Source organism: Ursus americanus, chromosome 10 (assembly GCF_024610735.1).
Source record: "Ursus americanus isolate L20-20 chromosome 10, mUrsAme1.1.p, whole genome shotgun sequence".
In the NCBI taxonomy this organism is placed as follows: domain Eukaryota; kingdom Metazoa; phylum Chordata; class Mammalia; order Carnivora; family Ursidae; genus Ursus; species Ursus americanus.
In genome coordinates, this window is record NC_142136.1 from 42,193,629 (window position 1) to 42,205,993 (window position 12,365).

A 12,365-nucleotide genomic window follows, 5' to 3' on the forward strand; every position below is an offset into this window, starting at 1 on the left:
AAACAGAATCTATAGAGCGTGTGTGTGTGTGTGTGTGTGTGTGTGTGTGTGTGTGTGTGTGAAGGCTGAAGACCCATAAACCCAGAAAGTTGTATTCAAGTCCAAAGACAGTCCACTACAGAAAGAAGAGCCAACATTGTGAATGAAGTTCAAAGGCAGTCTGCTGGAAAATTCTCCCTTGCATGCAGACGGCTGTTATTTTAGTTCTATTTAGGCCTTTAACTGATTGGATAAAGTCTGTTCACATTATGGAGGACAATCTGCTTTACTAAAAGTCTACTGATTAAGACGTTAACGTCATCCAAAAACACCCTCACAAAGACCCTGAATAACGTTTGACAAAATATCTGGGTGCTAAGTGGCCCTGATTTGCTGATACATTAAAATTAACCATCACACATGGGAATAGCAGAGGCATGGGAACACAAGAGAAAATACGAAAAATTTCTTTGAGATATTCAGAACTGGGATAACACCATTTCTGCCACCATCTATGGGATCAAGTAAGTCACAACACCAGCCCAAGTTTAAGGAATTGGGAATGAGATTCCAACTCCTCAGGATGAGGAAGTGCAAAGTCATATGTCAAGGTATATGGATACAGAAAGTGATAAACAGTTGAAGTTATTAATGCAATCAAACACTTTTTTAAATCTTTGGTATGATTTTAACAAATGCATCTTCATTGCCTGATTTAATCATATGCTTAGATGAATAATTCAGAATGCTTTCTTACAAGTCCAGATAAGATTTGTGAGATTTTAACTTAAAAAGTATCTATTCTTGCTCGAAAAATGGTTAACAACTCTATTATATAGCACACCAGATTTGCAAGTTAGAATTTTTAAACACTATTGCAAAACAGTGAGCCAGATGTTCAGTCATCTATCAACAATTTTGTGACCTGTAGAACATGTAGTGTGAGCAGACTGAACATTTATATACTTTATGTCCTGATTTAAAGCTGGATCCCCAATACTTAATGATTACACAAATTTAAATAATGAGCATTTAAATGTCATGTTTTTGTCCTGAAGTGATATTCCTCTTTTTTTTTTCCTTTTAGATCATTTTACAGAAGGAAGGGGTTACACATTTCTACATGAAAGATCCCAAGGAAAGCTTTAAAAAAATGGAAGCAAAATTAAAATAATTTCATATAAATATTGACAAGAATTTTTTATGTTAAGATAAATCTTGGTAATCATTTGGTTTTTCAAATATTGGCTAGGTCACGAATAATGTCAAAGTGAGAAAGAAGAAAAATTATATATGAAGACATTTTCTGATGATCTCTAAAAGTAAAAAATGCGATTAAGTTCACAAGGAAAATAGTTACTTAAAATTGTTATAAACTATGTATTTTTTCATTTTTCTTCTCTCTGTTGGAAATGTTAATCTGATTTGGTATTTTAAGATTTAATTATGCATGAGGAATATTTTTATCACGCTTTTTGAAAAAGGCTTTATTTTTATTTTTATTTTTATAATTTCCTGTTTTCAGATTTAAGATTTATTCTTCCTACTGGTGAGAAACATAAATTCTCTTCTAAGTTTGAATAAATTATACAAAGAAACAGCTAGATGTAAAGAAAGGTAGTATATAAATAAATTACACTTACAAACAGCTGGAGCTCACCAAATATTTGGTATTACAAACTGGTTTTAAATATTGATGTAGTGATTCATAATATTCATGAAGATAACTAACTCAAGTCCACTAAAACGATTCTCTATTATACACCGATACAATTTTATCATATAACATTATCTTATTTGAAACAGTGTTCATGTTACCATTTTTAGGACAAACTCATGCTCCTTTATTTTTCTGGAGTCACATATAGGAAGGACCTGTCAGTCTCTTAGTTTAATTCATGATACCTGCTAGCATCATGAAAGCAAACAAATGACTTTTGAAACATAACTCAATGTTGCAAGTAGTTGCAAAGATTTATATACAGGTGAGAACTTCTTCCATGACATATAATTTTTCCCCAGGCAGCCTCCTCCTAGCAAATTCCAAATTAGGCAAATAGATCATATCAGAATACATAAGAAGAATAAACTTTAAAATTAATCTTCATCATCAAGTCAAAGACGTTTTTCTTTAGAGCAATACCATCTGGATATCATTTCTTTGTAGGATTTTGCAATCTTTTGAACTAGTGTAATACTAATTATTCCATAAATGTTCCAAATAAATCAGAGGCACCCAACTTTCAGGCAACTATGTATCACTCTGAAATGTTTCAGATCTTCATATAAAACATTTCAGACTACATAAATCCTATCTACCAGAGAGGGAAATACTCCACCCTGCAATATAATTAAGAACTGGATTACAATAACAAAAATATATATTTCTTCAAATGTATTCCTCTAGATTCCATCTCTTGAAATGGGTAAGGGACATTATAGGATCTGGGAAAAGATAATCTTCAACATAAAGGCTAAATGAGAGAATTATATAAGCTAAGGAGGAGTTGTTGTTAAGTTAGAAAAAAAAGTAAACCATGAAGCAGTGTTACACTGATTTCAGTTAGAAAGACCTGATGCCAAAATTGTCTCTGACATTACTATGTGGGTTTGAAGACTCAAAAAATTTTTCAAGAATTTTAAATTTCTTCCTGTCAGAAATAAGCATAATAATAAAGTTTCAGAGAAATTCTGAGAATTAAATAACTCATATGGATTATTTGGCATAAAGTAATTCCTCAATACATGGTTATTTCTATCCTTTATACTCTAATCTTTATTGGGACAGGAAATAAATCAGTCTCTTCTAGTGTTGTGTCTCCAGACTCTAGAACAATTCCTGCAACATCATGTGTACAATAAATATTGGTGACTGGGTTAATAAGTACATCTGGCAAGCACAAAAAAAATGGGAAAAGAACAGATGAGAATTTAAAATGCTACATTTCTCAGTACTGTTCAATTAATTGGAAAGGCTTTACTTTAAAACTAGTAAGACATATTGAACAGAAAGGTACAGTCCCATTGAATTTTAAACATTTATTACTATGTATTAATGTACTATGAATTAATGTAGTTGCCTTATTTTCTGGGAAATACACATGGGAAATGACATTCCAACAAAAATTGTAAACATTCAGATAAATGAAAGAAAATACTATTTAATAAGGGGAAGAGATTTTTAAACTGATTCTCGGGAACTTAATAATTTATCCTTGCCCAATTTGGAATTTACTTTGTTTACACTGTTTAAAAATATGACAATTTTTTAAATGGTCATTTCACTACTGGTCATCACATAAGTATTTTCCACGTTCTCCTATTTCTTTGTATAGCTTTCCCCCCAAAATTCCATATTAATGTGTTTACTATACTGTTTTTGCACATTTATCTTTATTTTTTTTCCCTGATATTTTCTACTCACTTTTGTATCCTTCTTTTCACTTTGGGAACTCTTGAATGATACAATACATGGTCATCAACCTGAATATATAAATCTAGGGCTTTAAATTAAAGAAATCCCTAAAAAAGTGGCAGGAGAATTATTGTCATGGTGGATTAGAAAGTTTGAAGTGACTAAAATATCTTAGAAAGTATTGGCTCCTAAGTCTGATCGCAAACATTTGAGAAATAACAATGAAATAAAAACTGTAACAACATCCAGGAAAAGAAGAAAACCCAAAGAGCTAAGCTGAGCATTTGAGGTCATTTTTCCCTAACTTGCCAGGGAATTTAGAAGGAGGTAAATGAGACACTAAGAAGCTAAGCAATGATTCTGAAAGCCTCATGAGACAGGGAAACAAACCTGGTAACCAGAACCTGACAAGGGGAGGGCGGGAAAAACCACCCATATTTTGGGTTGGACACCCTAAACCAAAGACAGATAGGTGTGAACCAATATAGATAATTTCTCAAAGGGACTAAAGCCCAGAGTTTTAGCATTTCACTTCCCAAAACTGAACTGAGAAGAAATGGGATTGCTAATACCAATGCCCAACTGGCAGAAGGAAAGTTATCCTCTGTGAAGGAAATCATCTCATGCAGACTTTAGATTATTCCTACAACTTCTTATGTTCAATACTACCACTCAATAAAAACAATAATAATGGAGCATACATGAAGAAAAGTCAGTATGAATCACCCCATTGATACGAAGATGGTAAAAACACACTCCCAAGGGATCCGGATACTGAATTCTCAAATCTTAAATTTAAAATAACTATACTTCGTACGTTCAAGGAAATTAAATACTTAAAATTCAGCATAGGATAATAAAACACCTGGTCTACAAACATCATAATAAAACTCCTCAAGTTAAACATAAAGAGAAACCTTAAAAGTAGAGTAAAAGCAGATTTTCAAAAGTGACAAAATGAGGACCAACTTTTCAACAGAAACAATGGCAATATCAGACAATACAAAGGTGAATTAATAAAGTGAGGACAGAAAATTAACTGTGTAAATGTGCTAATAATCAAATTAAAATACAAGTATTGTAGGTATAGTTTATATAGCTTATAAAAGTCACACTTAAAAAATTTATAAAGTAGAAAGTAAAGTGATGATAAACATACACCATGCAAACACTACCCACTGAAAATTTGTGAAAATCTGTTAACGTAGAAAAAAGTAGCTTTTAAGGCAAAAAGCACAATAGATACCGATGGCATAATAAAATATAATACATTATGTGTTGAAAGAATTTTACATGTATTGCTCAATAACTGAGAAGAAAAATCTATAGGATATTAAAGATTTGAAAAACAGAAAGTAAAAAAATGACCTAATGCTCATTTATAGAAGACGGCACCCAATAACTGTGAACAGACATTATTTCCAAGTGCAAATAGGATATTTAACAGAACTGATCATATTCTAGGCCAGAAAACAATCTCAGCATGTTTTAAAATGTAACATATTGATTCAAGTGTTTTTTGACCAAAAGGGAATTAAAGCTATAATCAGTAATGAAAAGCTCTTGACAAACCACATTATATTTAGTGAGTGAGTTGTAAATGATTCTTGAAAAAAATCATAATTGAAATTAGAAAACATTTTGAAACAAACGAAATTTAAAATGCAATGTAAAAAATTTGTGGTTGACTTCTGCTTCAAGCCAGTCATGATCAATTTTTATGAGAATTTACCTACCCACTAAACAATGATGAAACTGGACCAAATATATATTTTAAAAAATGGTTTTTATAATTGGACCAAAAGCATCAAAGAAGTGCAATTACTAATAAAAAGAAAACAAAAGAGACCTAATACCACATGATTTTAAGACTTTATTATAAAGCAACTAAAATCAGAGTGTAATTTTGGTATAAAGGTGGACATATCCATCTGTGGTGAGAATAGAGAGCCCAGTAATAGGCACACACAGATGTGGAACTAATTTTTGACAAATTTGGCAAGGTCATTCATTGTGGAAATGATATTGTTCTCAACAAATTGTGCAGAAACACCTTTGTCCATATGTAAATAAAATAAAAACAAAACTTAGATACATCTCAACTCATATATACAAAATAATAAGATGTAATAGATCAAAGACCTAAATATGAAAAGAAAACCTTTGTACCTTTGGATAAGGCAATGAACTATTAAATAGGTCTCAAAAAGCATGACAGAAAAAAATGATAAATATATTTGTTCAAAATAAAAATTGTGCTGTTCCCAAAGCCAAGCAACGCATCCCCCCCACCCATGTGCACACACATGAAAAGGCAAGCTAGGAAGAAAGTATTTACAAAACATATAATTCAGTAATACACTTGTATTCAGAATATATAAAGAAGCATTACAACTGCATAACAGGGCAAACTATCCAGAATAAATCAGATGTTTTGAACAGATACTTCACCAGTCAAGATATATAAATAGCAACTAAACACACAGAAATACGCTCAATACCACTGGTCCTTAGGGAAATTCAAATTATAACAACCATGAGACATGACTATATATATATATATCCACTAAAAAAGCTAAAATTAGAAGCAGAGACAAAACCAAGTGTTGGAGAAGCTGCAGAACCACTGGAATTCTCTTATATTGATAACTGAACGCAAAGCATCACAACCAGTTTAAGAAATAGTTTATCAGTGTCTTAGAAAGCTAAAAATACATTTGCTATAGAACTCAGCAAGTCACATCTTATGTATTTACCAGAAAGATGCGAAAACCTATGCTCATGCAAAGATTTGGACTCTAGGGGCGCCTGGGTGGCTCAGTTAGACATCTGCCTTTGGCTGGGGTCATGATCTCAGGGTCCTGGAATTGAGCCCCTTGTTGGGCTCCCTGCTCAGCAGGGAGTCTGAGTCTCCTTCTCTCTCTGCCGCTCCCCCTCCCCCAATCATTTTTTCTCTCCAGCTCTCTCTCTCTCTCAAATAAATAAATCTTTAAAAATAAAAATAAAAAATAAAAATAAAAGGAATGTAATACTTACACACTTGAAAACTATACCCAGTGATTGATTCTCAGCAAGCTTATGCTAAGGGAAACAATCTAGATAAAAAAAGACTACATACTGCATGAGAAGGATTCCATATACATAAAACTCCCGAAGAACAAATCTACAGCAGTAGAAAAAAGAAACGGTTGTCAGAACAGAGGGAGCAGAAAGAGAGTGACTAAAGAAGGAATGAAGGGACTTTCTAAGAAAGTGAAAATACTCTTGAGTTTTTGGTGGTGTGGGTACGTGACTGTATTCATTTTTTAAGGACCCTCAAACAGTATACTTACAATTAATTTTGTTGCATGTAAATTATTCCCCAATAAGACATATTTTAAAACTGTAAAACTAACAAACAGAAACTTCTTCACATGTAGAGCTTGGGGAGAAGAAAACCCATCACCATAGGAAAGAAAAGCTCAAAGTCAATGCGCTAGGATTCCATCTCAAGGAACAAGTAAAAGAACAGCAAATGCATATTTAACTAGAAGAAGAAAGGACAAAGTAAAGAGCAGATATAAATGAAAGAGAAACAAATATATCATAGAGAAAATGAAAAATCTGAAGCTTGTTGTTTTTTTTTTTTTTAAAGACTCTGAGAAACTGGTGAATCCCTTAGTCAGGTCAAAGACAGAAGTGAGATGTAATACCAACATCCAGAATGAAAAGGACACTCACTACACCACCCGCAGATATAATAAATTCATAGAGTATATTTTAAACACCATCCCATGGTTAAACTGAAACATATTATCCAAATCCCTGGAAAACAACATCATGTAATACTGACATAAAAAGCAATACAAAATCTGTAAAATTTTAAGAAAATCTATCTGTAACTTAAAAACGTCTAATAAGAAATGTCAGATTCATAGTTTTCTAGAGTTCTTCCAAACATCTGAAGGAATGTATTACACAAACTCAAAACAAAAGATGTAAAAATCCAGAATTATATTTTTACATTTGCTTAGTTTCTGCAAATAAGTTTTTAAACTAGTTTGCATCAATTAAAGAGCTATATAGTCACTTGTAATTTTCCTTTTTATAATGTTATTTTCAGGTATTGCTATTGAGGTTATTCTGGATTAGATATATTCCAGGAATGCAAGATTAATATAACATTTAAAAATCTATTTACTATTTCACATCCTTAAAGTAGGACAAAATATGTAATTATTTCAACATATTTTACAAATCTATTTTTGACAAAAAAAAATTAGAAAACTAAAAACAGAATTTAAGAAGTCTTTACCCTAGTAAAGGTAATGAATAAATACTGAAAATTTATGCACATTTTGAAATCAAAATGTGACAAAGATACTTGCCACTATTGTTTCTATTATGAATTATGCAGAAGGCAAAAAGAAAGAGCAAAAAACGAAGGAATTAAGTAAATTAAAATATAAATGTTGAAAAGAAAAAATTAAAATATCCTATAGGAAGATGACATAAATTGCATATAGAGTCCACAAACATGCAGATGAACTATTAGAATTAGTAAATTTTTGAGGTCAACAAGCAAATTAAGATACATATAATCATTTCTCTGTGTACCAAAAAAATGTTTTTAATGGAAGTTTTAAAAATCGTGTTTTTTCATAAGCATTCAGCACTGGGCCCTCAGGTTTCCAGTTCTGCAATGTAGGGAGTTTGGAAGTTGCCACTCTTCCTAACCACAACTAAAAAGCTGGACATACTGAACAATCAATAACTCTAGGATCTGTAAGGCAGACGAGGACACAAAGCAAACCACTGCCCCCAAGACTGGAGAGACAAACAGAATCGCGAAATCATGACTTACCGAGTAGGGACTCAGAGTAGAAACTGCCTCCACCTGGTGCCAGTGTCAGAAAACCCGAACTGTAATTGATTAATTGCTGAAGGCTCAGTGTGGACACATTTGACAGTTCAAAACTCCAGGGGGATCCAGTCACAAATTACAATATTGTGACATCTGCCCTCTGGAGAGCCACCAGGTTTCCAAAGTAAGTAGAGGAGAAAAAAAAAAGTAAGGTTTCCAAAGTTAGTAGAGGAGGAAAAAAAAAAAAAAAAAAATCCCCGCCAACTTCAGGGAGGGGGTTGGGGAAAGGAACTATTTTGAAATGCACCAGACCATTGTGTTCTTAACAAGGCCTGCCCTCAGGGGAAACTAGTTTACCAAAGCCTGACCTGCTGGGGTATCATCAGAAACTAACAGCTTTGGGGGAAGGGAAAAACCCAACTCCAGGCCACTGCAGTCACCCTATCTCACTTAAGGGGAGACAAAACAACTAAAAAACAGTTGTTCACAGTCCAGAAACAAACGCTCACTAAAACACTGAGACCTAATCACAGAACTATAGAACATTTCTTCACCCCCCACCCCTGACCACCACGTTATGAAAGATGTATTAGCATTTCCTTCTACCTAGCACACCATAACCACACACAGTAAAAGGCAAAAAAAAAAAAAAAAAAAAAAAAAAAAAAAAACAGACCATCTGAAGAGACAAAGCAAGCATCAGAACCAAACATGACAGAGATGTTGGAATTTATCAGACTAGAAATTTAAAACAACTGTGATTAATATGCTAAAAGCTCTAAAGTGGAAAACAGCAGGCAGTAACACAAAACAATGTAAGCAGAAACTTAGAAAGCCTCAGGGAAAAAAAAAAGAAATTCCAGAGGTAAAAAAAACTGTAGCGTTCAGAAATGAACACTTTTTGGTGGGCTTATTAGTAGACAGGACACAGCTCAGGAAAATCTCTAAGCTGGAGGGAAAGCCTTGAAAACTTTAGAGCAAAGCAAACAAAGATTGAGAAAAAATATCCAAGGACTGTGGGAAAACAACAAAAGGTATAATACACGTGTAAGGAGAGTACCAGAACAAAAAGAGAGAAAGGAACAGAAGAAATATTTGAAACAATGATGATGATCAGTTTCCCCCAAATTAATGTCATCTACCAAACCGCAGATCCAAGAACCCAGGAGAATGTCAAGGAGGATAATGGGGGGGAAAAAACAACAAAAACCGCACACGCTACACCCAGGCCTATCATTTTCAAACTACAGAAAATCAAAGATAAAATCCTGAAAGAGGCCAAAGGAGGTAAGAAATAAAAAAATAAAAATAGGGGCGCCTCGGTGGCGCAGTCGTTAAGCTTCTGCCTTCGGCTCAGGGCGTGATCCCCGCGTTCTGGGATCGAGCCCCACATCAGGCTCCTCTGCTGGGAGCCTGCTTCTTCCTCTCCCACTCCCCCTGCTGTGTTCCGTCTTTCGCGGGCTGTCTCTCTCTCTCTCAAATAAATAAATAAAATCTTTTAAATAAATAAATAAATAAACAATAAATAAATAAATAAATAAAAAACTCCACCTTACCTACAGAGAAACAAAGAATTACTTCCAACGTCTCTTCAGAAACCGTCTCTTCAGAGACCACGTGAGCAGGAGCTTGGAGTGAAATTAAAGTGTTGAGCGGGCACGTGGATAGCTCAGTCGATTAAGCATCTGATTTTTGATTTGGGCTCAGGTGGTGAGATCAGCCTCACCTGGCTCCGGGCTCATTGCAGAATCTGCTTAGGATTCACCCTCTGCTCCAACCCCACTCACTCGCGCCCTGCTCTCTTTCTAAAAAAGGAAATAAAGTGTTGAGAGGGGAAAAAATCACCAACTTAAAATTCTGTACCTTGGAAATTATCCTTCAAAAGATAAGAATAGAGACTTCCTCAGAAAAACAAAAACTGAGGGAATTTTTTGCCAACAGACCTGCCTTCCAAGAAATATTAAAAGAGGCAGACTGCCTCCGAGACGTCTCCTGCCCTAACAGAGTCCCCATGATTCTTCAGAGGCTCTTCAGGTTTTCCCCTCCTTCGGTCTGCACTCTCAGTTCGTTTGAGGAGGCACACGGGTGTTGCTGCAGTGGCATTTAATAAGGAACCTGATCCTGTACAGAAACTCTTCGTGGACAAGATTAGAGAATACAGAACTAAGTGACAGGCATCTGGAGGACCCGTTGATGCTGACCCAGAGCACCAGCAAGACCCAGAGAGGGAACTTTTCAAGCTTAAGCAAATGTATGGTAAAGCAGACATGAATATGTTCCCGGACTTCAAATTTGAAGATCCTAAATTTGAAGTCATCGAAAAACCCCAGTTCTGAAAAAATAATGTAAAATTTATTTATTTGGTAATTTGTCCTATATTAGTTGTACAACTGTTCAGAATAAACATACCCTTCTCAACTGTCAAAGAAAAAAAGAAATATTAAAAGAACATCTTTATTTTTTTAATTTAATTTTTAAATTTAAATTCAATTAATTAACATACAGTGTATTATTGGTTTCAGAGGTACAGGTCTGTGATTCATCAGTCTTATGTAATACCCAGTGCTCATTACATCACAAGCCCTCCTTAATGGCCATCACCCAGTTACCTCATACCTCCCCTTCCTTCCCCTCCAGCAACCCTTTTTTGTTTCCTATGATTAAGAGTATCTTATGGTTTGTCTTCCTCTCTGGTTTCGTCTTGTTTTATTTTTTCCTCTCTTCCCCTATGATCTTCTATTTTGTTTTTTAAATTTCATATATCACTGAGATATATGATAATTGTCTTTCTCTGATAAACTTATTTCGCTTAGCATAATACCCTCTAGTTCCATCCACATCATTGCAAGTGGCAAGATATTTTTTGATGGCTGAGTAATATTCCATTACACACACACACACACACACACACACACACACACACACACACCCCATATCTTCCTTATCCATTATCTGAGCTTTTTCCATAGTTTGGCTATTGTGGACATTGCTGCTATAAACATTGGGGTGCAGGTGCCCCATCAGATCACTACATTTGTATCTTTGGGGTAAATACCAGTAGTGCAACTGCTGGGTTGTAGGGTAGCTCTATTTTCAACTTTTTTAGGAAACTCCCTACTGTTTTTCAGAGTGGCTGCACCAACTTGCATTTGTACCAACTGTTTAGGTGGTTTCTCCTTTCTCCTTGAGAACATCTGTCATTTCATGACTTGTTAATTTTAACCATTCTGACTGGTATGAGTTGGTATCTTACCGTGGTTTTAATTTGTGTTTCCCTGATGCCGAGTGATGTGGAGCATTTTTTCATGTGTCTGTTGGTCATTTGGATGTCTTCTCTGTTCGTGTCTTCTGCTCATTTCTTGATTGAATTATTTGTTCTTTGGGTGTTGAGTTTGATAAGTTCTTTATAGATTTTGGATACTAGCCCTTTATTGATATGTCATTTGCAAATATCTTCTCCCATTCTTTCAGTTGTCTTGGTTTTGCCAACTGTTTCCTTTGCTGTGCAAAAGCTTTTTATCCTGATGAAGTCCCAATAGTTCATTTTTGCCTTTGTTTCCCTTGCCTTTGGAGACGTGTCTAGCAAGAAGTTGCTGCAGCCGAGGTTGAAGAGGTTGTTGCCTGTGTTCTCCTCTAGGATTTTGATGGATTCCTGTCTCACATTTAGGTCTTTCATCCATTTTGAGTCTGTTTTTGTGTATGGTGTAAACCAGCGGTCCAGTTTCATTCTTCTGTATGTGGCTGTCCAATTTTCCCCTCACCATTTGTTGATGAGACTGTCTTTTTTCCACTGGCTATTCTTTCCTGATTTGCCAAAGATTAGTTGAACATGGAGTTGAGGGTTCATTTCTGGGTTCTCTCTTCCGTTCCATTGATCTATGTATCTGTTTTTGTGCCAGTAGCATACTGTCTTGATGATTACAGCTTTGTAACAGAGCTTGAAGTCCAGAATTGTGATGCCACCTGCTTTGGTTTTCTTTTTCAGCATTCCTTTGGCTATTTGGGGTCTCTCCTGGTTGTATACAAATTTTAGGATTATTTGTTCCAGCTCTGTGAAAAAAGTTGATGGTACTTTGGTAGGGATTGCATTTAATGTGTAGATTGCTCTAGGTAGCAATATTTGTTCTA

At 34.7% G+C, this 12,365-nt stretch overlaps 1 long non-coding RNA gene and 1 pseudogene across 1 annotated transcript in view; one reads left to right on the forward strand and one right to left on the reverse strand.

Moving 5' to 3' along the window:
* Positions 1–8,402, reverse strand: part of LOC123801085 (uncharacterized) — a 424,009-nt gene extending 415,607 nt beyond the window's left edge. The window contains exon 1 of the long non-coding RNA XR_015725929.1: positions 8,238–8,402. This is a non-coding gene — a long non-coding RNA (uncharacterized LOC123801085). The remainder of the gene's footprint in view (positions 1–8,237) is intronic.
* A 1,846-nt stretch (positions 8,403–10,248) lies between these two features.
* LOC123801159 (ATP synthase peripheral stalk subunit F6, mitochondrial pseudogene) lies at positions 10,249–10,573 on the forward strand (annotated as a pseudogene).
* The last annotated feature ends 1,792 nt before the right edge of the window (positions 10,574–12,365 follow it).